The sequence below is a fragment of the Brachyhypopomus gauderio genome, unplaced genomic scaffold, assembly GCF_052324685.1.
Source record: "Brachyhypopomus gauderio isolate BG-103 unplaced genomic scaffold, BGAUD_0.2 sc133, whole genome shotgun sequence".
Classification (NCBI taxonomy): domain Eukaryota; kingdom Metazoa; phylum Chordata; class Actinopteri; order Gymnotiformes; family Hypopomidae; genus Brachyhypopomus; species Brachyhypopomus gauderio.
Genome location: NW_027506954.1, coordinates 241,686 through 268,535, shown reverse-complemented (window position 1 = coordinate 268,535; position 26,850 = coordinate 241,686). Strand labels below are relative to the sequence as shown.

Genomic DNA, 26,850 nt, shown 5'->3' with positions numbered 1-26,850 from the left:
TAAGCAGCAGTCAATATGTGGTCCCGCCTCCTCAGTTATTCACACTTCCTAACCCGAAACTAAGACAGCTGATTTCACTAATGACAACAATAGATACCAAGTAGACTACAGACTAGCAGAATCAAGCTGAAAGTAATGTAATCCAAGGCCTACCTTAAAACCAGAAGACAATCCCAAGAAAAACACAGCACAACTAATTCCAATCAGAAATGCCACTTATTTAAGCAGCAGTCAATATGTGGTCCCGCCTCCTCAGTTATTCACACTTCCTAACCCGAAACTAAGACAGCTGATTTCACTAATGACAACAATAGATACCAAGTAGACTACAGACTAGCAGAATCAAGCTGAAAGTAATGTAATCCAAGGCCTACCTTAAAACCAGAAGACAATCCCAAGAAAAACACAGCACAACTAATTCCAATCAGAAATGCCACTTATTTAAGCAGCAGTCAATATGTGGTCCCGCCTCCTCAGTTATTCACACTTCCTAACCCGAAACTAAGACAGCTGATTTCACTAATGACAACAATAGATACCAAGTAGACTACAGACTAGCAGAATCAAGCTGAAAGTAATGTAATCCAAGGCCTACCTTAAAACCAGAAGACAATCCCAAGAAAAACACAGCACAACTAATTCCAATCAGAAATGCCACTTATTTAAGCAGCAGTCAATATGTGGTCCCGCCTCCTCAGTTATTCACACTTCCTAACCCGAAACTAAGACAGCTGATTTCACTAATGACAACAATAGATACCAAGTAGACTACAGACTAGCAGAATCAAGCTGAAAGTAATGTAATCCAAGGCCTACCTTAAAACCAGAAGACAATCCCAAGAAAAACACAGCACAACTAATTCCAATCAGAAATGCCACTTATTTAAGCAGCAGTCAATATGTGGTCCCGCCTCCTCAGTTATTCACACTTCCTAACCCGAAACTAAGACAGCTGATTTCACTAATGACAACAATAGATACCAAGTAGACTACAGACTAGCAGAATCAAGCTGAAAGTAATGTAATCCAAGGCCTACCTTAAAACCAGAAGACAATCCCAAGAAAAACACAGCACAACTAATTCCAATCAGAAATGCCACTTATTTAAGCAGCAGTCAATATGTGGTCCCGCCTCCTCAGTTATTCACACTTCCTAACCCGAAACTAAGACAGCTGATTTCACTAATGACAACAATAGATACCAAGTAGACTACAGACTAGCAGAATCAAGCTGAAAGTAATGTAATCCAAGGCCTACCTTAAAACCAGAAGACAATCCCAAGAAAAACACAGCACAACTAATTCCAATCAGAAATGCCACTTATTTAAGCAGCAGTCAATATGTGGTCCCGCCTCCTCAGTTATTCACACTTCCTAACCCGAAACTAAGACAGCTGATTTCACTAATGACAACAATAGATACCAAGTAGACTACAGACTAGCAGAATCAAGCTGAAAGTAATGTAATCCAAGGCCTACCTTAAAACCAGAAGACAATCCCAAGAAAAACACAGCACAACTAATTCCAATCAGAAATGCCACTTATTTAAGCAGCAGTCAATATGTGGTCCCGCCTCCTCAGTTATTCACACTTCCTAACCCGAAACTAAGACAGCTGATTTCACTAATGACAACAATAGATACCAAGTAGACTACAGACTAGCAGAATCAAGCTGAAAGTAATGTAATCCAAGGCCTACCTTAAAACCAGAAGACAATCCCAAGAAAAACACAGCACAACTAATTCCAATCAGAAATGCCACTTATTTAAGCAGCAGTCAATATGTGGTCCCGCCTCCTCAGTTATTCACACTTCCTAACCCGAAACTAAGACAGCTGATTTCACTAATGACAACAATAGATACCAAGTAGACTACAGACTAGCAGAATCAAGCTGAAAGTAATGTAATCCAAGGCCTACCTTAAAACCAGAAGACAATCCCAAGAAAAACACAGCACAACTAATTCCAATCAGAAATGCCACTTATTTAAGCAGCAGTCAATATGTGGTCCCGCCTCCTCAGTTATTCACACTTCCTAACCCGAAACTAAGACAGCTGATTTCACTAATGACAACAATAGATACCAAGTAGACTACAGACTAGCAGAATCAAGCTGAAAGTAATGTAATCCAAGGCCTACCTTAAAACCAGAAGACAATCCCAAGAAAAACACAGCACAACTAATTCCAATCAGAAATGCCACTTATTTAAGCAGCAGTCAATATGTGGTCCCGCCTCCTCAGTTATTCACACTTCCTAACCCGAAACTAAGACAGCTGATTTCACTAATGACAACAATAGATACCAAGTAGACTACAGACTAGCAGAATCAAGCTGAAAGTAATGTAATCCAAGGCCTACCTTAAAACCAGAAGACAATCCCAAGAAAAACACAGCACAACTAATTCCAATCAGAAATGCCACTTATTTAAGCAGCAGTCAATATGTGGTCCCGCCTCCTCAGTTATTCACACTTCCTAACCCGAAACTAAGACAGCTGATTTCACTAATGACAACAATAGATACCAAGTAGACTACAGACTAGCAGAATCAAGCTGAAAGTAATGTAATCCAAGGCCTACCTTAAAACCAGAAGACAATCCCAAGAAAAACACAGCACAACTAATTCCAATCAGAAATGCCACTTATTTAAGCAGCAGTCAATATGTGGTCCCGCCTCCTCAGTTATTCACACTTCCTAACCCGAAACTAAGACAGCTGATTTCACTAATGACAACAATAGATACCAAGTAGACTACAGACTAGCAGAATCAAGCTGAAAGTAATGTAATCCAAGGCCTACCTTAAAACCAGAAGACAATCCCAAGAAAAACACAGCACACACAGGAGATAAGAAGGGTAACCCGTCCACGACCTCCTTGAGCAAATGGTGGGTCGATGTATCGTTTCAGCGAGATTATCACGTGTCCCAAAATCCAGTAACTTTTTCTGTCAGATGGAATGGGCAGATATGGGGTAATAACAGACCGTTGTACTTCACCCTGGGGGTGGAACAATCAGGACGTGACATATGGGGAATAATTAAACTCAGCTATTTAGCCAAACCCAAGCCACTCAGCCCAGCAAAACCTGAGGAAGAAATAGAGAAGATGGAGGATTCAGCAGACAAGTTCACTCTAACCACAGATTTCACTAAATTATCGTCCCAGCAGTTAATAGAATTAGCAACCGGTTACAGCGGCTCGAATTTGTGGTTGTCATGGCTAGAACAAAACAGTAGAGAAAATGGGTTAGAAGGTTGTGTGGCCTGTGCAGCGGCCCGACCCGCGTTAATGACCTCACCAGCCCCACTGAATCCTGAAACAGATCCAGTAGGATATCAGTGTATGTTGAATTTAACTAAGGTGAGAAGTATTACGACCTCAAATTGTTCCAGCCTGGACAGTATTTTTCCGTATGTCAAAAATTTGGAAGGAGGTAACGCTCCTTTCGTGCCAGTGAAACTTACAGGGCAATACCAATGTTTTAACTTGACCGAGAAAGACGCAATCATAAGTGTGGGAGAAATTGAACCAGATTGGTGTAACACCACAACGAAGGTCCCGGGGATAGGGAGAGTAGCCCGGGCAGGGATCTGGTGGTACTGCGGAGGACACACTCTGCTGGCATTAATACCAGGAAAAGCTAAAGGAATCTGTGCTATGGTTAGACTAATCACACCAATAACAATGATAGGGCTGAGGGAAATCACACCGCAGCCTGCTACAGCCCAAGGGAGAAAGAAGCGTGATGCCTTTGATTTGTCCATAGGGTCACCAACATACATTGACTCCATAGGAGTGCCTCGGGGGGTTCCCAATGAATACAAGCTAGTTGATCAAATAGCTACGGGCTTTGAGAACATTCCAATTATATCAGCCTTGTTTCCAGTAACACCGAACAAGAATGTAGATAGGATCAACTTTGTCCATTACAATGTGCTGAGATTAACCAACCTAACGAGAGACGCAATAGAGGGGCTGAGCGAACAACTGAGAGCTACCTCACTGATGGCCGTACAAAACAGAATGGCTCTAGATATGCTCCTGGCGGAAAAAGGGGGTGTATGTTTTATGTTTGGCGACAACTGTTGTACCTTCATTCCCAATAACACCGCACCGGAAGGGTCGGTGACCAGAGCTCTGGACGGACTGAAGGCTTTATCTAAGGAGATGCAGGAGGCCTCAGGTATCAGTAACCCCATGGAGGAGTGGTTCACGAAGGTGTTTGGGAAATGGAAGGCACTAATTATGTCCTTGTTTATGTCAGTAGCAGTGTTTATTGCAATTGTTGTTATTTGTGGATGTTGTTGTATACCATGTATCAGATCTCTCACCCAAAGGTTGATCACAGCTGCGATTGAGAAGGGGGACGCAAAGAACCCACCACCATACACTATGCCACTGATGGCGGAGGATGATGATGACATATCATCTGAAGAAGATGATTCTGTGTGAAAAACTTGTTGTTTTTGATTAATTATGCTTGCTTTGTAGGTATTGGCAGCGTCTGCAACTGATGAAGAATGAAGACGCACCACACATTAGAGCACAACCAACAGCACATGAAAGCTGATTCACTAGTTTAAAAGTAATATGCATGACACATGGGCACATTAATAGAACGGGTCGAGGTGATCTCCCAACAGGCGGGACCTGGGTCTCGGGGACAACGTCAAGTCACGAGACAGTGGGAGATGAAGGGGGGCATCTCCGAATAGTCTGAAAGGTCTCGGCCCACGACTGGGGAGTGATCCAGAACCCACCAATCACATAAAAGAACACATAGACGTTGTACTAACTGACATAGTCACACTATGAATGTATACACATTTAGGGATTTTTATGATTGTCTTTCTTTTAATAAGTGCACTGGGCTAGATAGATTTTAGTATTAGACTAGAGTTAGACCAATTTTTTGGTCTAAAAGGGGGAATGTTGGAAAAAAGAAAATTAAAGGCTAATAACTTGATGTGTCAATTTAGTGTTTTTCAGGAAGACTGTGGGAAAGCAGGAGTAAGGAGGCCTCAGTGGCCTTGAGGAGAACAGAAGGGGCCTATTCAGTGCAGGATGTGTAGCAAGCAGTTTTTAGATAACCAGGCACACAGGCTGGGAGAAGAGGAGCAGGTGAATTTCCATGGAGAGCAGCCAGGATTGGGGAGTTATCGAAACTTAACAAATCGAAACTTATGGACAGAGAGTATGAAAGAAAGGACATCGCCCAGCACGAGAGGCTTTTCGCTTGGACACTGCTGAGATCCACTTGGGTTAGGTAGATTCCTAGGCAAACTAGCATCAGTGCACTGAAGAGTTTGTACCACGTATACTTCTATTATATTGCATTTAATTATATTCTATATAAATCATTTTAAAAGAACTTTTGTTGTCAAGACTTTGCTTGGACCACTCAGTCAAAAACCAGTCGGTTCATCGGGGCGGTGTTGGGGCCCGTCTGGGTCGGAGAAGAAAATTCCCAACAGAACGCACACTATTAAAAACAAAACAGAAGTATTATGAACACAGTGAAAAAGCTGGAAAATTACTATGCCATCAACTCAAACAAACATCAGCATGTAGAGCAATCCCTGAAATCCATACTGCATCCAACTCCACTTCCCCCAAATCATTAATAATCAATTCAGGTCTTATTATGCTACCCTTTACACATCACAGTTCTCAAACACCACAGACATTCAAACATTTCAAACGATTGTTTTGAAGTTCCAAGGATTAACATAGAAGACCAAAGTACACTGGATGCACCCATAACAGAAGAAGATATCTTACAAGCAATAAACTGCATGCAGAATGGAAGGGCCCCTGGCCCTGAAGGCTTCCCCATAGACTTCTACAAAGCCATTTACCAATTACTCTCTACCAGAAGCCACAGTCCCCTGGAGGACTGAATGGGGTGCAGGAAGTGGAGAGAGGACAGACCCTAGTGACAGAGCACCATCCACCACTGGACATACAAGCGCACACACACATTTCATGCACAGACACCTGCTTTTCTATTGATATTGAACAGAGACACACAGTTACACACTCAGGGAGAATGCCTTAATTATATATATATATAATTATACAGTGTATTATTATATGTATATATATATATATATATATATATATATATATATACAGTGATCCCTCATCACTTCATGCTTCAGCTTATGCGGCTTCACTCTTTCACGGGTTTTTATAAGATATTAATTTTCGCCTGTTTTCTGCATCATTTGATCGGCGGAAAAATATATATTTTATGAATTTTTACATGAATAAAAATCCCAAAATGTATACAAATATATTACAAATATTAATTCTAACAATAATGAGAATACCACCTGAAAATGGTAATATAGTAATATATACTATAATATATCCATAATAGTAAAAATACTAGGGGTGGGCATAGATTAATTTTTTAAATCTAGATTAATCTCACTGAAATCTTGAAATTAATCTAGATTAATCTATATTAAAATGGCTCATATGCGTGCTACCCAAGTAATGACTAAAAGTCAGTTTTTGAGATAGGGTTTCTTAATACAGAGGGTGCATTAGACCAGGGACTCATCTCCTGTTTCCAAAATGCATCAATGACTGCTTGAGGAAGCTACTTTGATACTTGAAGAAAAAAAAAACATGCTCAATAAAATGTAGGCTACTCGTGTTCAACGGTTTATTCAGTTAACCTTATACTGCAGATTCGCACGCCCGGTGGCCATTTTTAACATTTTTGACATAGTTCACATTAAAACTAGATATCTCAAGTTGTACATATAGGAAAATTATCATTCATGGCTCAAACTGAAGTAGGCAGTTGGGGGAACATATTAATACACTTCAGTATCATATTCACATAATTTGGTTTATTTTAGAGCCTCTATTGCAGATGCTAATATGCCAGGAATGTCACAAATGCTGACTTGAACTTGAACATGACTGGAATGTATATTCACATAGTTATTCAAATGTGGTATCAGAAATTACAATAAATTTCGCTAGGGTCTTTTCTAACAACACAGAAAAAATGGAGCAAATCCATGCAAGCATTGAAAAGTTATTCAGCTTTATCCAAGGTATGTCAAGTGCACCACACCCATGTCTAAATATGCCACACCCGACACACACCATTAGCCAACTAAGCTAACATGCCAACAAATTCCTTACACGAAACCGAGGAGCTACGACAAACAACAATGCTGCACATATTACAGCAAGACCAGAAAATTCCAATGACTAAATTTCATGTCCAAATATGAACGTTATGATATGTTGGAAAAAAGAAATTTAAAGGTGAATAACTTAATGTTTAAACTTAATGTTTTCCTGAAAGGCTATGGAAGAGCAGAAGTGAGAAGGCCTCAATGGCCTTGAGGAGAATAGAATGGGCCTATTCAGTGTAAGCTGCAAAACAAGCAGTTTGAGATAAGGAGATGGATGGCTAGTGAAGAGCAGGGGGGGCTCTAAGGAAGAGTAGCAAAGGTGGGGGCAGATATCGAAACTTAGAGAAGAGGTATGAAAGGGAGGACATCGCCCAGCACGAGGACTTTTTGCTTGGACGCTGCTGAGATCCACTTGGGTTAGGTAGAGTTCTAGGCAACTAGTACCAGTGCACTGGAGAGTTTGTACCACGTATACTTTGACTATATCGTATTCAATTATATTCCATATAAATTAATCTAAAAGAACTTTTGGTGTTAAGACTTTGCTTGGGTAATTCAGTCAAAACCAATCGGTTCATCGGGGCAGTGTTGGGGCCTATCTGGGTCAAGAAAAAAATATCCCAACAAATGGTAGCAGAGGATGGTTTTGACTGGAGTCGAATTCTGCAATTAAGACGAGAGAGGAGGTCAATCCGTCCGTGAGGTGACTGAACTAAGCCGCGCGGCCTGTTAAAAAGGTAAGGAGCCATTCTCTCCTATTGACTGATTTATCATAGGCGAAATTAAAGTTCAGTCACTGAATGGTCGAGGCGAAATACTCTCTGTAAATTTAGTATTAAAATTGTATACGTGTTACAAACTCGATATATAGACAGGAGGATTGCCCTACGACTCATAAAGTCGTAGGAGGACGCCCTGTAAACTGCAGTAAATTTGGCAGGTAGCCCGATTATTCTTGGAACAATCGGAGGTTGCGCCGTTTGTTATTTTAATTAAGGCAGGTAGCCTGGAATTCTGTGAATTCCGGAGGATGCGCCAGTTTATTATTTTAATTAAGGCAGGTAGCCTGGAATTCTGCGAATTCCGGAGGTCGCGCCAGTTTGTTATTTTAATTAAGGCAGGTAGCCTGGAATCCTGTGGATTCCGGAGGACGCGCCATTTTGATTATTGGGGGCCCCGTATGTTTTGTTAAAATTCCGTGTGAAGTTGGTGAAATTACAGCTGTGTGTGTGTGTGTGTGTGTGTGTGAATCTGCAGTGTTCGGTTGATTCCCATGTATTGTGTGGTTTTATGCTGACTAAAGGCCTATATAAATTGTTGTTAAACAACGATGTAATAAACATTATGAGTCTTGTTTTGGGAGACTTTTTGATCTGGTGAAATATATGAGCTTCAGAGAAGGAGGACTTAGAACCTGGTAAATCACATGAGCCTTGAGAAAGAGGTGTTCTATAAATTAGGACCACACCCATGAGCCTCAGTTTGAGGACTTAGAATAATAAATAAATATAAGCCTCTTTCCAGGGACTTAAAATCTAGATAAAATCTATGAGCCTCTTATGCGAGGACATTTGAACCCCTGAGTAAATTGCATGAGCCCCCAAGAAAGACGTTCATCATTGTGTACACAAGCACAAGAGAAACATTTCATAAGAGGTTAAAGAGTAAAACAAAAATTATTGCATTATTTTCATGCATGAAATTATAATTTGGTTTGTGACACTGTAGACGTGCGATTTAAGTGCTGGAAGTGAAACTCGCGCGAGCTGTGTTGAGCTGAAGTTGTTTTGGAGTGTGGAGATTTTAACTTGTGTCTGTCCGCCCTTGGGGTGTGCGCTGGCGAATTTAAGCGCTTGCGAACACGACAATAAAGTGATAACGTTTACTGAATTGATTCTGGGGTATTAAAGCGCTAGTGAGTACAACGAAAAAGTGATAAAATTTACTGCATCGAATTGAAGCAAAAGTGAATTGGGTGTAGTTTGAAAAATTGGAGTTACATCATGGATAATATTAAAGGTTTAGAGGATTATTTAGTTGATACTATGGAGAAGCGCGCTGTGCCGAAAGTGAGATCGGACACAGTGGTGGATGTTAAAAGGTGTTTTGAGAAAATGCGATCCGAAGGGTTGTGGCCAGACCCGGACGATCGCGGTATGTATAAAGTGGATTGGGAACATATTGAGAAGCACTGGGTTACACAAATCAATAAAGAGAAAAATTAGATTAGAAACTAGTGACGTTTTGACAAAATAGAAGTGTAAAAACCAACTGGAAAAAGCAGAAACTTATGTCATATGTAAGAACATTCAGAAAAATTTATCTAAACACTAACTCCAAAGAAAAGTCTGAGACCAAAAAGGTAGACTCTCCTCGGCCCCTCCCTAGATAGAAAAAAACGTGCAATCGCAGTGCTCATCAGTGTCCGCGTGTAGCGCCGATGGCGCCTTTGTGGGAGAGAGATTAATAGTAGTGTTTGTGTGTAGTGGGTTTGATAGACGTGCGTGTGAGAAAGATGTATGCATGTTTGTGTGTGTGTCTGTGTGAGTGAGTATTCGAGAAAGATGTACAGTATGCATGTGTGTGTCTGTGTGGAGTTTGTATGGGAGAGATGTATGAATGTGCGAGTGTGTGCGTGGGGGACAGAGACACTCACTGTCTCCCTGACTGGAGAATCCTTGTTCAAGGCGAGACACGGCAGGCAAAAACATTGTTTTATAATGCACTGGTCAATTTTGAGGTTTTAGGCTATTTTGATTCTGTAACATGCATTATTTCAAAATGTTGGAAAGAAAATGTCCAAGTTAAACATTTAGGTGTTTATTTATCTAAACATTGTCTGGATGCGCCTGTAGATTTTTTCTAAATTCATGAAAAGTTAGCATCATTACGGAGCATGAACAATATCGTCGTAAAGCTCTCTTTCTCGCGAACAAGAATAACTGATTCAAATATGGTCATTTCCTTTTCTATCAGCAACCAATCGTGAAAGAAAAGAGGGTGATTTAAACGCAAGCCTGACATCTCGTTGGCAGGTGTCGATTTCTGAGAACGTGATTGGTTCAGATGGGTCACGTGGTCACATGCACTTACATTTCCTGGTTTAGCTTTTCAGTATCTTTATAATATAAAACGCCGAAAGTATTACTTTTAACAGCATCACAGAAAAGACAAAAACTGTCACTTGTGAGAAGATGTAAGGGAAAACTTGCAAAAACTAATTAGATAATGAAATGCTTTCACGCAGTGCATCGATGCGTAAGCTGTCCATAAGAAATAAGTAGACTTTAGATAGCGGGGCGGACCGATGCGCAGCACAGCAAAGCGCGTTTGAACTAATTAGTGGATTAATTTGTCCTAATTGTGTAGGTACAGGGCTTAAAATTAATATCAGACCACGGGGTTTGCAGCAGTTTGAATTTAGAGTGGAATATGTGTGAAAGAGATACCACAAAACTATATACATCAATGCGTCTTAAAGATGTAACTAGAGAAGATGTGGCATTTGAAGTGAACGTGTGAATGATGCTCTTAGCACATGAGTTAGGGTTGGGACATGCAGGTTTACAAAAATAATACAGGTATGGGACAGGGTTGAGATCAGTGACTGTTGAGATAGACAAGAAGCTGATCCACAGACTAATAAAGTGCCCTGACTTTCAATTTGTTGTCAGTTTTACTTTTACACTACAGATTTTTATTTAGTGGCAGAATGGACAAAACATTAAGTTTAATACAAATTACGAATAAGAGTGAATGAATACAATGTTTTATGAATAAAAGTTTTAAACACATGCCTATTTTATGTTATGTAAAAGTAAAAGTAAAAAATAAATGCACCAGTTAAACCTGAGGGGATGAACAGGTAGTGATATCCTAAACATTTAATTTTATTGGTAAATGCAGGGTTGAGGCAGCAGCAGGTATGACCATTTCTACCTTTAGTGAATGTGATTCTGCCATGCTGACTAGTATGGAGAGGTTGTGGCTGCAGAGCACAATCTTACTGTCAATGTAATGAACCTGATATGATCAGAGTATCAAAAGCAGAGGCCGTAACATCTGACATGTCCGCCAGCGTGAAACATAAATGCAATCCTGAGCACAGTGTGTGCGCTGTGTTTCCATTCTATTGAAGTTAAAATTAGTCATTACATAGTTCTGTTTTGCTGTTGTTTGTCTTTCTATCGTTGGGGATAATCTATATCACTGCTGATAACTATATGATTAGATTTTGAGTAAGTAAACAATGGTTTCCAATACAAATCCATTAAATTTCAAAATGTATATCTTTATGTAGTTAGTATGTATATATGTAGTTTCACAGTGATTGCTATTGGATAAAATTTTTAACCTAGCCACCTGTAGAGTCTTGCCTTAAGTGTGATTTGGACCATCCAAACAAACGAGTTTGTGTGAGAGAGGACAGTTTGCTGATGATTGATGTATTTTTGTGTGGTTTGACCGAATAGTGTCTGATTTATGTCAAGTTAAACACAGAGGCAAATTGTGAAAAAGCCAATTCTGATTGAGAGAAATTAACATGGGAGCTAATGGGGCAGCTTTCTGTGTTTAGTGACAAACAAATGCTCATAACTTTAAAACTGATTGATCAAATTATTAGATATCTCTGCATGCCAGAAAGGACAGGTTTATCTGTCATTTAAAATTTAAATTGAGCTTCTAGGTGAATGTGTAAGGATTTTACAGCAGTTTATCCAGGAGCGTTTTGATCACTTTCGTGCCAGCACACTAACTGGCAGTTAATATTTGAATTTATGAACATTACACCATTCATTTTAATGGGGTTTTCTTATTTTTAAACTAAATTTGATTAAAATCTAAAAACTATAATCAACTCCAAAAACAGATAGCACACCTGTCAGAGCAGAGACCTCAGAAACGAAGTTGGAACAGAGTGTACATTAAGCGGTTTGGGTTGAATTAATTGAAAAATTTGGAGAAGAATAATAAGAAGAAGTATGAGGAATAACAATATAGTGCTTTTCAAGCACTATAAATACATAACATTAATAGTTAAAATTAGCCATACACTCCGAACCGTCAGAACACATACTTAAATGATGTTAGATCCATGCAGACACTATAACACAGTCTGTGTGTGAAGTACTGCTTGCACTGATTAGTAACTAACTGTAACCATATTGAAGATATTTTTCTGCAAGACTGAAGTCTTCTGTGCAGTAGCAGAGTTAGCGATAATACTGATTATCCATTTCTATGCACCCAAGGTTGAATCCCAGGGAAACTGAGAACTGCTCCTGGGAAGCAGCATCCTTAGTTTTTTCTATACACACTTTGACTAGAAAGAATCTGGACTGAGAGAGACAGTTCAGAGTTATTAAATGAAGTGTAAGCTTAACATCATAATTCACATAGTTCTATATTTTGTAACTCTCTTGCTATCAAATAAATACTGATTCATAAATTATAAGACCTCAACTTGCATGACATCAATTCCACAACAGTGGTATGTGATGTGGAGAAAGCCATAAGGCAAGAAGAAGATGAGTTAATGAAAGATGAGTTACTCAAGCTGTTAAAAGAGAAATAATTAAAAGCCCAAGAAATCAGAGACAGTCAATATTGTCATTGACAAAGCCCACAACAGTATCTGAAATGATGTCATTATTAGGCCTGACAGGCTACTGGCGTAGCTATATAACCTAACTATAGTAATTTGGCTCACAGTCTTAGGAAATTAACAGTGTCTAAGGATCTGGGTAATGGGAAAGTGGAGCTGGACTGGATGGTTGAGGCAGAGAGGGATTTAATAACTTTGAAAAAAAAAGCACTTGCTAGCGCAACTGAATTAGCTGAACCAGATTACACTAAAACAATTAACCTTAATGTTTCTGTAAGAGAATTTTTTTAATGATTGTCTCTTACAGTAAAAGGGGGAGGGTAAAGAAAGCAGAAAAATTTTATTTTTTCATAGTTCAAAGCTGGATCAACCAGTAATAGGAACAGGACCATGCACAGCATACATGGCAGGACTCACCACAGCAATAGAGAAAACAGCACACAATAATGTGTCATCCACTAATAATCAGCACCAATCATGGATTAATGGCGTTCATAAATTCACAAGCCTTTTCTTTATCAAGAGTACAACAGAATAAGATAAAAGCCATACTCACACAGCCACACATCACATACAATACTGAGTCAAAATTAGTGAATCTGACTGATAACATTGAAGTAGCAGAAGATGCGACACCACATGACTGCGCTGACGCCACAGAAAGACACATTCAGCTCAGACCAGAACTGCACAAGGTCAGAATTACTAAACCAGGAGCATGGGAGCTCTGTTCAGATGGGAGCTGTTGGAGACAAGGTAACGAACTGAAGGCCTCTTACGCTGTGGTACAAGCGTGTGGGGGAGAGTGGGAGGAGGTGGAATCAGGAGAGATTCCACAACCAGCCTCAGCTCAACTGGCAGAAATGGTCGCACTAAACCAAACTGGCCAAAGCATTTAGCGCAAAGGGGGACATGGACTGGGTACAGGCACTAACACTAGTGCTGATTTCCATGAGAGCAACCCCATGGGAGAATACAATCTCTCTCCGCATCCCTGTCCCGATAGTAGTATTTAGATGCCACACCATGTATGTAAATACACAACAATTGCAAATACAGAGCTATTTTTGTAGTGAACTTTTTGTAATATACTTAATATTTCAAGATTTTAATTACTGTTATTACTTGTCACAGTTTTTGTTCTTTCGTTCATTTTCGTTAAGGATTATAACCTTGGTATTAACCACGATTGTTGTTAAATGTGGATGTTGTATAACATGTATCAGAGCTCTCGCCCAAAGGTTGAGCAGTGTTGTGATCGAGAAGGGGGACACGAAGAACCCACCGCCATGTACCATGCCACTGGTGACGGCGGATGATGATGACCTATCATCCGAAGAAGACAATTCTGTATGAAAAACTTGTTGTTTTTGATTAATTATGCTTGCTTTGTAGGTATTGGCAGCGTCTGCGACTGATGAAGAATGAAGACGCACCACATATTAGAGCACAACCAACAGTACATGAAAGCCAATCCACTAGTTTAAGAAGTAATATGCATGACACATGGGCACATTATTAGAACGGGTCGAGGTGATCTCCCACCAGGCGGGACCTGGGTCTCGTGGACAACGTCAAGTCACGAAACCGTGGGAGATGAAGGGGGGCATCTCCAAATAGTCTGAAAGGTCTCGGCCCACGACAGGGGAGTGATCCAGAACCCACAAATCACATTAAAGAACACATAGACATTGTACTAACTGACATAGTCACACTATGAATGTATACACATTTAGGGATTTTTATGATTGTCTTTCTTTTAAGAAGTGCACTGGGCTAGATAAAATTTTGTATTAGACTAGAGTTAGACCAATGTTTTGGTCTAAAAGGGGGAATGTTGGAAAAAAGAAATTTAAAGGTGAATAACTTAATGTTTAAACTTAATGTTTTCCTGAAAGGCTATGGAAGAGCAGAAGTGAGAAGGCCTCAATGGCCTTGAGGAGAATAGAATGGGCCTATTCAGTGTAAGCTGCAAAACAAGCAGTTTGAGATAAGGAGATGGATGGCTAGTGAAGAGCAGGGGGGGCTCTAAGGAAGAGTAGCAAAGGTGGGGGCAGATATCGAAACTTAGAGAAGAGGTATGAAAGGGAGGACATCGCCCAGCACGAGGACTTTTTGCTTGGACGCTGCTGAGATCCACTTGGGTTAGGTAGAGTTCTAGGCAACTAGTACCAGTGCACTGGAGAGTTTGTACCACGTATACTTTGACTATATCGTATTCAATTATATTCCATATAAATTAATCTAAAAGAACTTTTGGTGTTAAGACTTTGCTTGGGTAATTCAGTCAAAACCAATCGGTTCATCGGGGCAGTGTTGGGGCCTATCTGGGTCAAGAAAAAAATATCCCAACAGATATCATATTTATGTCCAATATAGTCCGACAGCATAAGCTAGGTTACCGTAGCCAACTCCGGTAGCATCCGACACGATACAGAGTGCTGCAGCACTCAAACGCTCTAAAACTGTTTATAATCTAACGCTTAGTTAATGTTTAGTATTAGAATATATATTTTGTACAATATCGCTTATGAAAAATTATCCATTGTTACTCACAGTACGTAGAATCGCGTCGTAGCCGGTGTACCGTCTCACTTCCGGGTTGGCGAAAATTCCGAAAATTGCTCATATATTCCACACAAAGTAATCCGTTTATGTTCAAAAGTATCCACAATCCGCATAAAAACGAACAAAATAATCCATGGCTGCTTCAGTTTCGCCGAACAGTGTGTTCTGGGGAGCTTAGCTTAGGTTAGCAAAGGGTTAGCTTATGTTGCTATGCTAGCGGCCGAAATTGGAAATGAAGCGCCAGTTTCCGAGGGCTCAATTTAAAAATATACTTGACCAATCATGTCATATGAGGGCTGGTTAGCTTCGGAAGGATGTACACTATTGGTTAGAACAGCTTTCAATCACTTCTGAGGCGCCAGCTTGTCTCTGTGGGCTTATTGGTTCACCCTCCCCCCCTCCCCTTCGCACCTCGCCGTGGGAGAGGTTGTAAAACCTGTCATTCAAAGTCACTACCCCACTTTAGACCAATAAAAACCACTCAAATCAAAGCAGAACCGCTGCAGCTTTGTAATGAGGGGTCAAATCAGCGTTAAGAATGCTTCTGTGACGCTTAGGGGGCAGATTTGTCGGAGTGTCTCATTCAGGAAGCGGATTTTGGAAAATTTTGCAGTGAGGTGAGCAAGCTTTTTAAGGTACTTAACCACAACGGATCTACGCTGTTAAGGTCTTAAATTAAAGCCTTATTAGTAAACGATTTTTAGGTGACAAAACATTAAGACATTTCACAACATAAATATGTTTTGTAAACGGATATGTCGGGAGACCCCCTCGCGGGGTGCACTTTTGTGGTCAACTTCAAAGCCGGATATCTCGCGATCGGCTGCACGTAGACGGCTGAAACTCGGTAGGCATGTAGATGGGATAGGAAATTTTGATTTAAGCGCTTTTGTTCGGAGATTCATTAATGTTTAATATGTTTTATATCGCCGTAAAGGAGCTGGGCCCGCCGGCGGGCCCACTAGGGGGCGCTTCTGCATACATGAATTTGTAAGCCTACATACTGTACATTTGTAACGTTCTGCGTGGAGCAGAACACGGAGGCGGACACAAACGCTGAGGAGAGCGAGATTTATTACAGGGAATTCCAAAAGCAGTGTCGATATAACTGGCGCAGGTCATATTGGGAGAGCAGTCCAAACAAGAAATATACAAAGGCATAACACGAACAGGGAAAACAACAAGGCAGGTAAACCAGGGGAAAACAGGCAGAACATACGGAGGACGGGAATAACAAAATAGCGAACTCGCGCAAAGACAATGAACCGGAATAAACAAAAAGACCGATACGGACATGGGAGACACAGGGACTTTTATACACAGAACTAAACTAGGGACAGGTGATGACAATGACACAGGGGCGTGGTAACAAACAAGGAATCCATCAAAACCAACGAGCAGGGCGGGACAAACAGGCAGGGAACACGGACATGAGGGAACCCAGAGTGACAGCTACGAGAGGGGGCATTGCCCAACGTGACAACATTAAAAGGGGTTGATAACATGTTTATTCAGCTAAACAGTATGTACAGTATGTACAGTATGTAGGCTTACAAATACATGTTTAACTGAATAAACCGTTGAACACGAGTAGCCTACATTTTATTGAGCATGTTTTTTTTTTCTTCAAGTATCAAAATAGAACAGCTTCCTCAAGCAGTCATTTTGGAAACAGGAAATGAGCCCCTGGTCTAATGCACCCTCTGTATTAAGAAACCCTATCTCAAAAACTGACTTTTAGTCATTACTTGGGTAGCACGCATATGAGCCATTTTAATATAGATTAATCTAGGTTAATTTCAAGATTTCAGTGAGATTAATCTAGATTAAAAAAATTAATCTATGCCTACCCCTAATATATATACACACACAGGGATGCACATAAGTGGTGCGCAGGTGCGCATGCGTGGTCAAAATTATCGATGCGCAACGTGAATTACAACGTGAAGCGTGTTTGCGCACCATTATGTTTGGCGTTTTGGCGAACGTAAGTTGTTGACCGGGGGGGCGCGTAAATTGTTACCGGGCGGGGTGTAAAATGGACACAAATTAAGTATTATATCGCGATTGATCGATCGCGATTATTATATCGCGATTGATCGAAAGTTGGCAACCCTGGTATTACCTGCCATTCAAATTCATGTGGCTATAAGTGATGACAGTGACCTAAAACATATAGGCACAAAGCGTTTTCAGTGTTTTCTAGCCAACATGCTTGACACTGGAAAGATTTTGCACTTCACATCTCTCAAGTTCCAGCAAGAGAAGCTGACTATTGGTGAACGCAAAGATGAGCTCATGGTAGCTATTGGACAGCTGACACTACTGCTTGACAGTGAAGGTGAGTACAGGAAAGAAGCTGTTTCAAATGCTGTTGCTGACAGGGACAAGTCTGATGTATTGAGAGGTTTAATTCAAGAGTTTCAAAGCAGATATGAATCACTCAAATCATGCGATCAATTTTTAGTATTTGATCCTTCAACTTGGCCTCAAGAAATGCAGCACCTCCACAGTTTTGGTAACAAAACACTGAGTAACATGCTCCAGAAATATGAGGCCAGTTTGTCTGTTGTTTAAAGCAGTCAGGGAAGGGTTTGGCAGCCTCCTCTGTGTATGACTTGGTCAACATAGTGAAGATGAGCAATCCAGATAGTTACTCCAACATTCACAAAGTCATTCTGTTGTCCCTTACACTGCCCATGAGCAGTGCGACATGTGAGAGGGGATTTTCACATCTCCATATGATAAAAAATAAGTACAGATCCCGCATATCAGACTTGCAACTCTCATCACTGGTGCACATCCTCTTGTCTACAGGGTTGCCAACTTTTGACGTTCGCTTGGAGTGAGATTTTAACCTGGAGCTGGTGGTGAGTGTATTTTGTTGGCCGGGGGGGGTGGCAAACGAAAGTTGTTGAGCGCGGGGGGGGGGGGGGGGGGGTGGCGAACGTAAAATGGACACAGATTCAGTGTTATATCGCCGGTGGATGGCGCCAGAGCTAGCGAACTAGTAACGTATTGAATCATATATGTGGATCTGAGGTAAATAAACTGGATATTTTTTTTCGGCGTGAGATATCAGAAGTGTGGCGTGAGAGCATGTGAAAACGGTCAAATGCGTGTGTCTCACGCTCAATGCGTGAGAATCCCTGGTCTAGGATCACAACAGAGACATTTGACCCAAAGGCAGCTGTTGATATATACATGCACACAGCTCATCGTAGGCTAAATCAGGGAGAAAGAAGTCAGCCCTCATCATTATCCACCATGTTTGAAAGGGAGGAAGAGGGTGATGAGAGCAGTCAGGAGGGTAGTGATGATGAATGCTTGTAGTATTTCCTGAATTGTAAAATGTGAGCACCAAGCAACATCTTTAGGTGCTCCTTTGAGAACTAGACCAAAAATGTTATGTGCACGCCTGTGTATATATATATATATATATATATATTAGTGGTGGGACTTTAACGCGTTAATTTCGATTCATTAATTACAGGAAAATTAACGCACTAAAAAAATTTACGCATTTTAATGCATTTAACGCATGAGACACTTTTGCACCGTGGAATGTTTGTCAGTGCACGAGTTCCAGACATACAGATTATATGGACGCACAATAAGATGAGCATGATGGAGATGAGTGAAGACGCTACGCTGGTGGATGGGAAATATAAATATAAGAAACTTCCAGATGGAAGTAAAAACAAAATTAGTGTTATTTGCATTTTATGTAGGAAGTTCGCTTATCACACGAGCACTTCCAGCCTTCATTACCGCCTCAACGCAAAACGTGTTGGTAGTAATGCGCAGGTCAGTAATGATCACTTAGCTGATAAATGTATTCCTAGTACGATAGGGTGACCAAACGTTCGTATTTCACATCCTCTCCCGGGGTTTTTTTAAGTGAGGAAATGTCCTGGTTTTTAAATTACCTTCATTGGACCATTAAGACTGATTAAACTTAATCAAGACTGGATTAAACTTTCGCTAGTGACGCGCGCGACTCCGCACACCTCGCACGAGCGGCGGAGGCGTTTATACTGTAACTTTGGTTCAATACCAGGACAGTTTACTGTTGACGACTCGTCTCTTTTATTTAAACATTAATACAAGCGAACTCACTCAAGAAAAATAACCGAATCCTCTCTCTCACTCTCGCTCCTCGCGCACTTTTCCACTCGCACACACAACTTAACTTAAAGAAACAGTAACCCAATAATCCCTTAAGGATCATTACAATACTTCACGCATCACATTATTTGGTTATTGTGAAGAGTGCCCAAATGTGGCTCTGACTGGGGATCACTGGACCTCTGTTAGCAACAAGAATTATCTTGGTGTGACAGCTCATATTATACATGATGAATGAAAGATCCAGTCATTTGCTTTGAGCATGCAGAAGATCACTAGGCACTATGGAGATGCCTGTGGCAGAGCCTGGGAAATTAACACTAGAACTCCTGAGAATTCAGGATTCTGAGGACATCACCCCTCCTTCTTCTCCTTCTTGCCAGCAATTAGCAAAGCCAAACATCACCCTTTATTATGTTAATTCACAGAGCAAGACTGAGGCAGCAGCCTCACCCAGAAAGTCTCTGATCACAGAGATCACAGATCACAAACAAGCAGAAACACAAATGCTTCTATCAAATGCTTCTAACACAAATATAGATAGATAGATAGATAGTATAAGAAATGTACAAAGAGCAAGATTCAAGCCTGCTGTTTAGATCACAAACAAGCAGAAACACAAATGCTTCTATCAAATGCTTCTAACACAAATAAAGATAGATAGATAGTATAAGAAATGTACAAAGAGCAAGATTCAAGCCTGCTGTTTAGATCACAAACAAGCAGAAACACAAATGCTTCTATCAAATGCTTCTAACACAAATAAAGATAGATAGATAGTATAAGAAATGTACAAAGAGCAAGATTCAAGCCTGCTGCTTAGATCACAAACAAGCAGAAACACAAATGCTTCTATCAAATGCTTCTAACACAAATATAGATAGATAGATAGATAGATAGTATAAGAAAAGTACAAAGAGCAAGATTCAAGCCTGCTGTTTAGATCACAAACAAGCAGAAACACAAATGCTTCTATCAAATGCTTCTAACACAAATAAAGATAGATAGATAGTATAAGAAATGTACAAAGAGCAAGATTCAAGCCTGCTGTTTAGATCACAAACAAGCAGAAACACAAATGCTTCTATCAAATGCTTCTAACACAAATAAAGATAGATAGATAGTATAAGAAATGTACAAAGAGCAAGATTCAAGCCTGCTGCTTAGATCACAAACAAGCAGAAACACAAATGCTTCTATCAAATGCTTCTAACACAAATATAGATAGATAGATAGATAGATAGTATAAGAAATGTACAAAGAGCAAGATTCAAGCCTGCTGTTTAGATCACAAACAAGCAGAAACACAAATGCTTCTATCAAATGCTTCTAACACAAATATAGATAGATAGATAGTATAAGAAATGTACAAAGAGCAAGATTCAAGCCTGCTGTTTAGATCACAAACAAGCAGAAACACAAATGCTTCTATCAAATGCTTCTAACACAAATATAGATAGATAGATAGTATAAGAAATGTACAAAGAGCAAGATTCAAGCCTGCTGTTTAGATCACAAACAAGCAGAAACACAAATGCTTCTATCAAATGCTTCTAACACAAATATAGATAGATAGATAGATAGTATGAGAAATGTACAAAGAGCAAGATTCAAGCCTGCTGTTTAGATCACAAACAAGCAGAAACACAAATGCTTCTATCAAATGCTTCTAACACAAATATAGATAGATAGATAGTATAAGAAATGTACAAAGAGCAAGATTCAAGCCTGCTGCTTAGATCACAAACAAGCAGAAACACAAATGCTTCTATCAAATGCTTCTAACACAAATATAGATAGATAGATAGATAGATAGATAGTATAAGAAATGTACAAAGAGCAAGATTCAAGCCTGCTGTTTAGATCACAAACAAGCAGAAACACAAATGCTTCTATCAAATGCTTCTAACACAAATATATATATATATATAGATAGATAGATAGATAGATAGATAGATAGATAGATAGATAGATAGAGAGCACATTAATTTGTTTTCCTGTCTTTTCCTCTCGTTTTCCAGCCTGCTGTTTAGATCACAACATTTATCAGTGATGCAGTGATGCAACGCGACCATGCTAATTTTCGCTAGCAATGATATGGGATTTCCTATATAACATTAGCATCAAGCTAATTGCGCCATATAATTTCTTAGCTTTTCAAACGCGAATTCAAACGCGGAAACAGAAAGTGTTTGATTACAACAAATATTATATAGTATAGTATATGAAATATACAAAGAGCAAGATTCAAACATTTTTATTTATTTTTATTGTTTGACGGGACTCATTAGAGAAACTGTCGTCTCTACGTGCGATTGAATTGTAACTTTTGAAACACGAGTCAACAAATTTTCTGCCGTTTGTTGTAGTATTGGTAACATACAGTCTGCTTGTAACTTCAACTTTTTCGTGAAGTATCACGTTTGGTGTTTTGGTCATATGAGCTTGGGGGTGAGCCAGCTTGTGCTTTGGCAGGCGTAAGAGCTGGGGGTGAGCCGCTTCCACCGCATTACCAAGACAATGGGCGTTAATCCCTTCACAGCAGGGGAGTGGGCTACATGGACCCTACCAAGCCCTATGAAATTTTTCGCTTCTCTAGGAGCTCTAGTGTTAAAGAAAATCTACCATCTAAAATGGTATTAAAAAACATCTGATTTACTTCACTTCTTCTTATTCTTCCAATATCATGAGCAAAGCTCCCAAAATTAAACATTTTTGGTCAGAATTTCCAGTGTTCTGAAAACTGTGCTTTGTGTTCTGCACTCATCTATTGGTCTGTGTAGTAGACTGGTGGAAAAATAAACAAGATGTTGAAGTTTATGCTTATGTTCATTGATTTATTCATCATTCAAACTTAAATTAATATTTCTCATGTAAAATATTGAAATGCGATTAAAATGCGATTAATTTCGATTAATTAATTACAACGCTTGTAATTAATTCGATTAATTTTTTTGATCGCGTCCCACCCCTAATATATATATTAGGGGTGGGACGCGATTAAAAAAATTAATCGAATTCGAAGAAAAGCAAACAACATAAATACTGTACATCTTCAAGTCAAGTCAAGATAACTTTATTGTCAAAAATCTATGTAACAAGGTTAACACAGAAGTTTGAAATTGCGTTTGGCCAGTTCCAATGTGCAGTTTAGCAACATATATTGATAATCACTCACTAACTCACTTACACACACACATACACACACAAGCAGTGCAAATTAACATACTGTTACAGAATATTAACATAGTAATACACACACACACACACACACACACACACACAGTGTGCAGTAAAAAAACAAAGGCTAGACACACACACACACACACAGTATGCAGTAAAAGGGCTAAAATACTAGACAATAGGTAGGTATACATACATACACATAGCAGCAGAAAGGACAGTCAGTGGTCAAGTAGTTGGATGTAATATGTGGCGAAGTTAACTCCTGATATGTCCTTTGTACTGCTATGGTCTCTCAGTCCAAGTAATGTACTCCAGTTGTACTTGATTCTTGAAGGAGATTTTGACGATAAAGACAACGTATTTAACACAAAAAGCACATCGCTATCGGGAGCTAGCATGGCCGCAGCCTCACAGGGCGCCGCCATTGATGATATAGAATAGAATGATATGTATACAGTGCCAACAATTGTATACAGTGCCAACAATTTTTTAATGAATGAACATCTAAATTTGTAAAAATATTGAATTTTCTTCCACTCGTTTCTAATTGCTCATGCTAGCTAGTCAGGCATCCTCACAACACCTATCCAGGAAAGCTAACCAGCTAGTGTTACTGGGGTCACCTGTTTTAGTAACTCTATGTGTAATTAATAATATTATGCTCCTCAGGTATTGACAAAACTTTGACTTTACTTACCGTAACTTAACTTTAAAAGATGCCAAGTGAGCAAAAATGCCAAACTCTCCCAGCATACGCCACACTTACGCCACGCCAAGCAGCCAGGGTCGCCGGGTCTGGTGGAACAGAAAAAAATGCCTTGATATTAATATATGATACACTATAATATTGCGCATATTATGTAAGAAGAAAAAATAAAAAGGACATACAGTGAGTCCAAGAAGTATTTGATCCCTTGCTGATTTTCTTCGTTGGCCCACTAATAAAGACATGATCATTCTATACTTTTATTGGTAGATGTATTCTTACATGGAGAGACAGAATATCAAGACAAAAATCCAGAATATAATTTTAAAGAATATATTTTAATTAATTTGTATTTCAATGAGGAAAATAAGTATTTGATCCCTCTTGCCAAACACACTCAATACTTAGTGGCAAAGCCTTTGTTTGCAAGCACAGCGGTGAGACGTTTGTTGTAGTTAACCACAAGTTTAGCACACACACCAGGGGGAATTTTGGCCCACTCTTCTTTGCAGATCCTCTCTAAATCATGAAGGTTGGTGGGCTGTCGCTTGGCAACTCTGACCTTCAGCTCCCTCCATAGATTTTCGATCGGATTGAGGTCTGGCGACTGGCTGGGCCACTCCATGACCTTGATGTGATGTTTCTTGAGCCAATCCTTTGTTGCCTTTGCTGTATGTTTAGGGTCGTTATCATGTTGGAAGACTCAACCACGGCCCATTTTCAGATCCCTGGCAGAGGGGAGGAGGTTGTCCCTCAGGATTGTGCGATACATGGCTCCATCCATCTTCCCAGTGATGCGGTGTAGTAGCCCTGTACCCTTGGCAGAGAAACACCCCCAAAACATTATGCTTCCACCTCCATGCTTGACGGTGGGCACAGTGTTCTTGGGGTCATAGGCAGCATTTTTCTTCCTCCACACATAGCGGGTGGAGTTGAGGCCAAAAAGTTCAATTTTGGTCTCGTCTGACCACAAAACCTTCTCCCAATAACTTGGATCATCTTTCAAATGATCATTGGCATACTTGAGGCGCGCCTCCACATGTGCTTTACCTTTCGGGCACTGCAGGATGTGAATCCATTGTTGCGCAAAGTGTTGCCAATTGTTTCATTGTAAACTGTGGTCCCAGCTGCCTTCAGGTCATTTGCTAACTCCTGCCGAGTGGTTGCAGGACGATTTCTGACTGTTCTCAGCATCATTGCCACCCCACGAGGCGAAATCTTCTTTGGAGCACCGGGCCGAGGTCTGTTGATTGTCATGTTATACTCTTTAAACTTTCTGATAATTGCACCAATAGTTGTTACTTTCAAATCCAACACCTTACTAATCTTTTTGTAGCCCATTCCAGCTTTGTGAAGGTCAACAATTCTGACTCTGAGGTCCTGTGACAGCTCTTTGGTTTTACCCATGTTGGAGACTTGAAATCTGTGTGATCTGTCTGATTCTGTGGACAGGTGTTTTTCACACAAGTGATTAGTGAGAACAGGTGGCTTCAGGTCAGGTAACAAGTTGATTGGGAGTGTCTAACTGGTCTGTAAAAGCCAGAACTGCTAATGAATACTAAGGGATCAAATACTTATTTCACTCCATGAAATACAAATCAATTAATATATATTCCTTAGATTTATTTTCTGGATTTTCATTTTAATATTCTGTCTCTCCATGTAAGAATACATCTACCATTAAAAGTATAGAATGATCATGTCTTTATTAGTGGGCCAACGAAGAAAATCAGCAAGGGATCAAATACTTCTTGGACTCACTGTACATACCTTTACATTTCACGCCCTCCGCCTGCATCACTGACGACACTGCCAGAATCCCTCGAGTGATCACACAAGACTCACAGTTGCTTTGCCTGATGTCGAATACTGTCTCCTGCTCTATTTAAACTTGTTGATTTGTCATTGCAAAGTTTTGTTTCTGCCTCAAAACATTTCAAGCTGTTTCATTGCCTGATGTTGTCTTCCTGGTTAATACCTGCCTGTTTTTGACTACATTTTTGGATGAATGAATAAATAAAAATTATTATTATTATTATTATTATTATTATTAATACTAATTAATACCTCTTTCAAAACCCTCATCCAATGCCAAAGAGTTGTTTGTACTTTTTTATTGTATTGTGTTTTTTTTACTTGAAATGATAATACAAAGGCAGGTTGAAGATATTACGTTGATTCACCGTTAATAGTGCTAACGGGCCGCCCAATGGAGGATGGATTCCCTTTTGAGTCTAGGTCCTCCCGAGGTTTCTTCCTAATCCCCACCCTATAGGGAATTTTTCCTCGCCACTGTCGCCTTTGGCTTGCTCGTTAGGGATCTGGACCCATACGATTGTAAAGCTGCTTTGTGACGTGTGTTGTGAAAAGCGCTATATAAATAAATTTGACTTGAATTTAATAGTTCAACGTTTGTGCAACGTTGTTTTAACATTGATTCAACTGGGCTATGCTGCAGGATAACAGGGCGGTGCCATCCCGGGTGGGGTGGATACCGTCCCTGCCTAAAAGACCAGGCTTGGCCTCGAACATGTATAACTATCCTAGAGAATCTTTTATTGGCTAACAGTCTAACAGCCACTAATGTCCGGTGCTCTGGCTCCCGGTAAACAAATAACTGTAACCGCTGGAGCCCCTACAGGAATAGCGACTTTCACGTGCCGAACTATAGAGTCTCCTATGACCAGTGTCCGTGAGACAGGCTCCTCTGCAGGTGTAGCACTGAGTGGGGCAAACCTGTTGGACACGTGAACCGGGGAGTGGTGCTCTGGTGGGTTAGCGGTGGCGTTAGCGTTAGCTACAGCCCTCGCTTTCCGACTACACCGCGTCACACTCCGAGCTCTCATCTCTTATACTCTAGTTCATAAGCACATAAGATGTCCACGAGGTGAACATGAGGTGATTAAAGCATATGATTGGATGAACATAATATAAATCACACATGATTTTGACAATCGTATATTGGCTTCTCCCCGCACGGCCCCTCCACACTTGTTGTTGTCAGGATGGTCTAAGAGCCGACGTGTCCACTTCCATGTTGAGACTAGGAGGCCATCTGGCGTCTCCAGCGAGGTCAGTTTAGATACACCTCAGTCCTGGAACAGGCCGAGGATGTCCAGGGTAGACAATACATTCTTCTAAGGCCTTACTAAGTCGTACGGGACACAGAACAGGTCCAGTGTCCCTTCTATATGGTTAACACATTTATAAATCACATCTCTAAGTATGTGTCTAATATGATTAACAGATACTACGCAATATAGGATAGAATGAGAAACATCATTTCCACCACAATGGTTATGGAAAATGACATTTATGGCTCAAAATGATGAAGAATATCTCTCATAAGAATAACGGTTTCAGTCAACATTGAATTAACGGAGCTTAACATGGCGTACATAGCTGAAATCACTTGTCTCAACATACCGTGGTTACGTGCGACTGAAAGATTATCTATCGCTATAATCACGTCTCTTCTCCTTCGAAAGAC

General features: G+C 40.1%; 1 long non-coding RNA gene across 1 annotated transcript; it reads left to right on the top strand.

Annotated features, from left to right (window-relative positions):
• Positions 1–7,281: 7,281 nt before the first annotated feature.
• LOC143499426 (uncharacterized) lies at positions 7,282–14,602 on the top strand. The gene is made up of 2 exons (XR_013126067.1): positions 7,282–7,904; positions 14,168–14,602. It is a non-coding gene; the product is annotated as an uncharacterized LOC143499426 (long non-coding RNA).
• Positions 14,603–26,850: the final 12,248 nt, after the last annotated feature.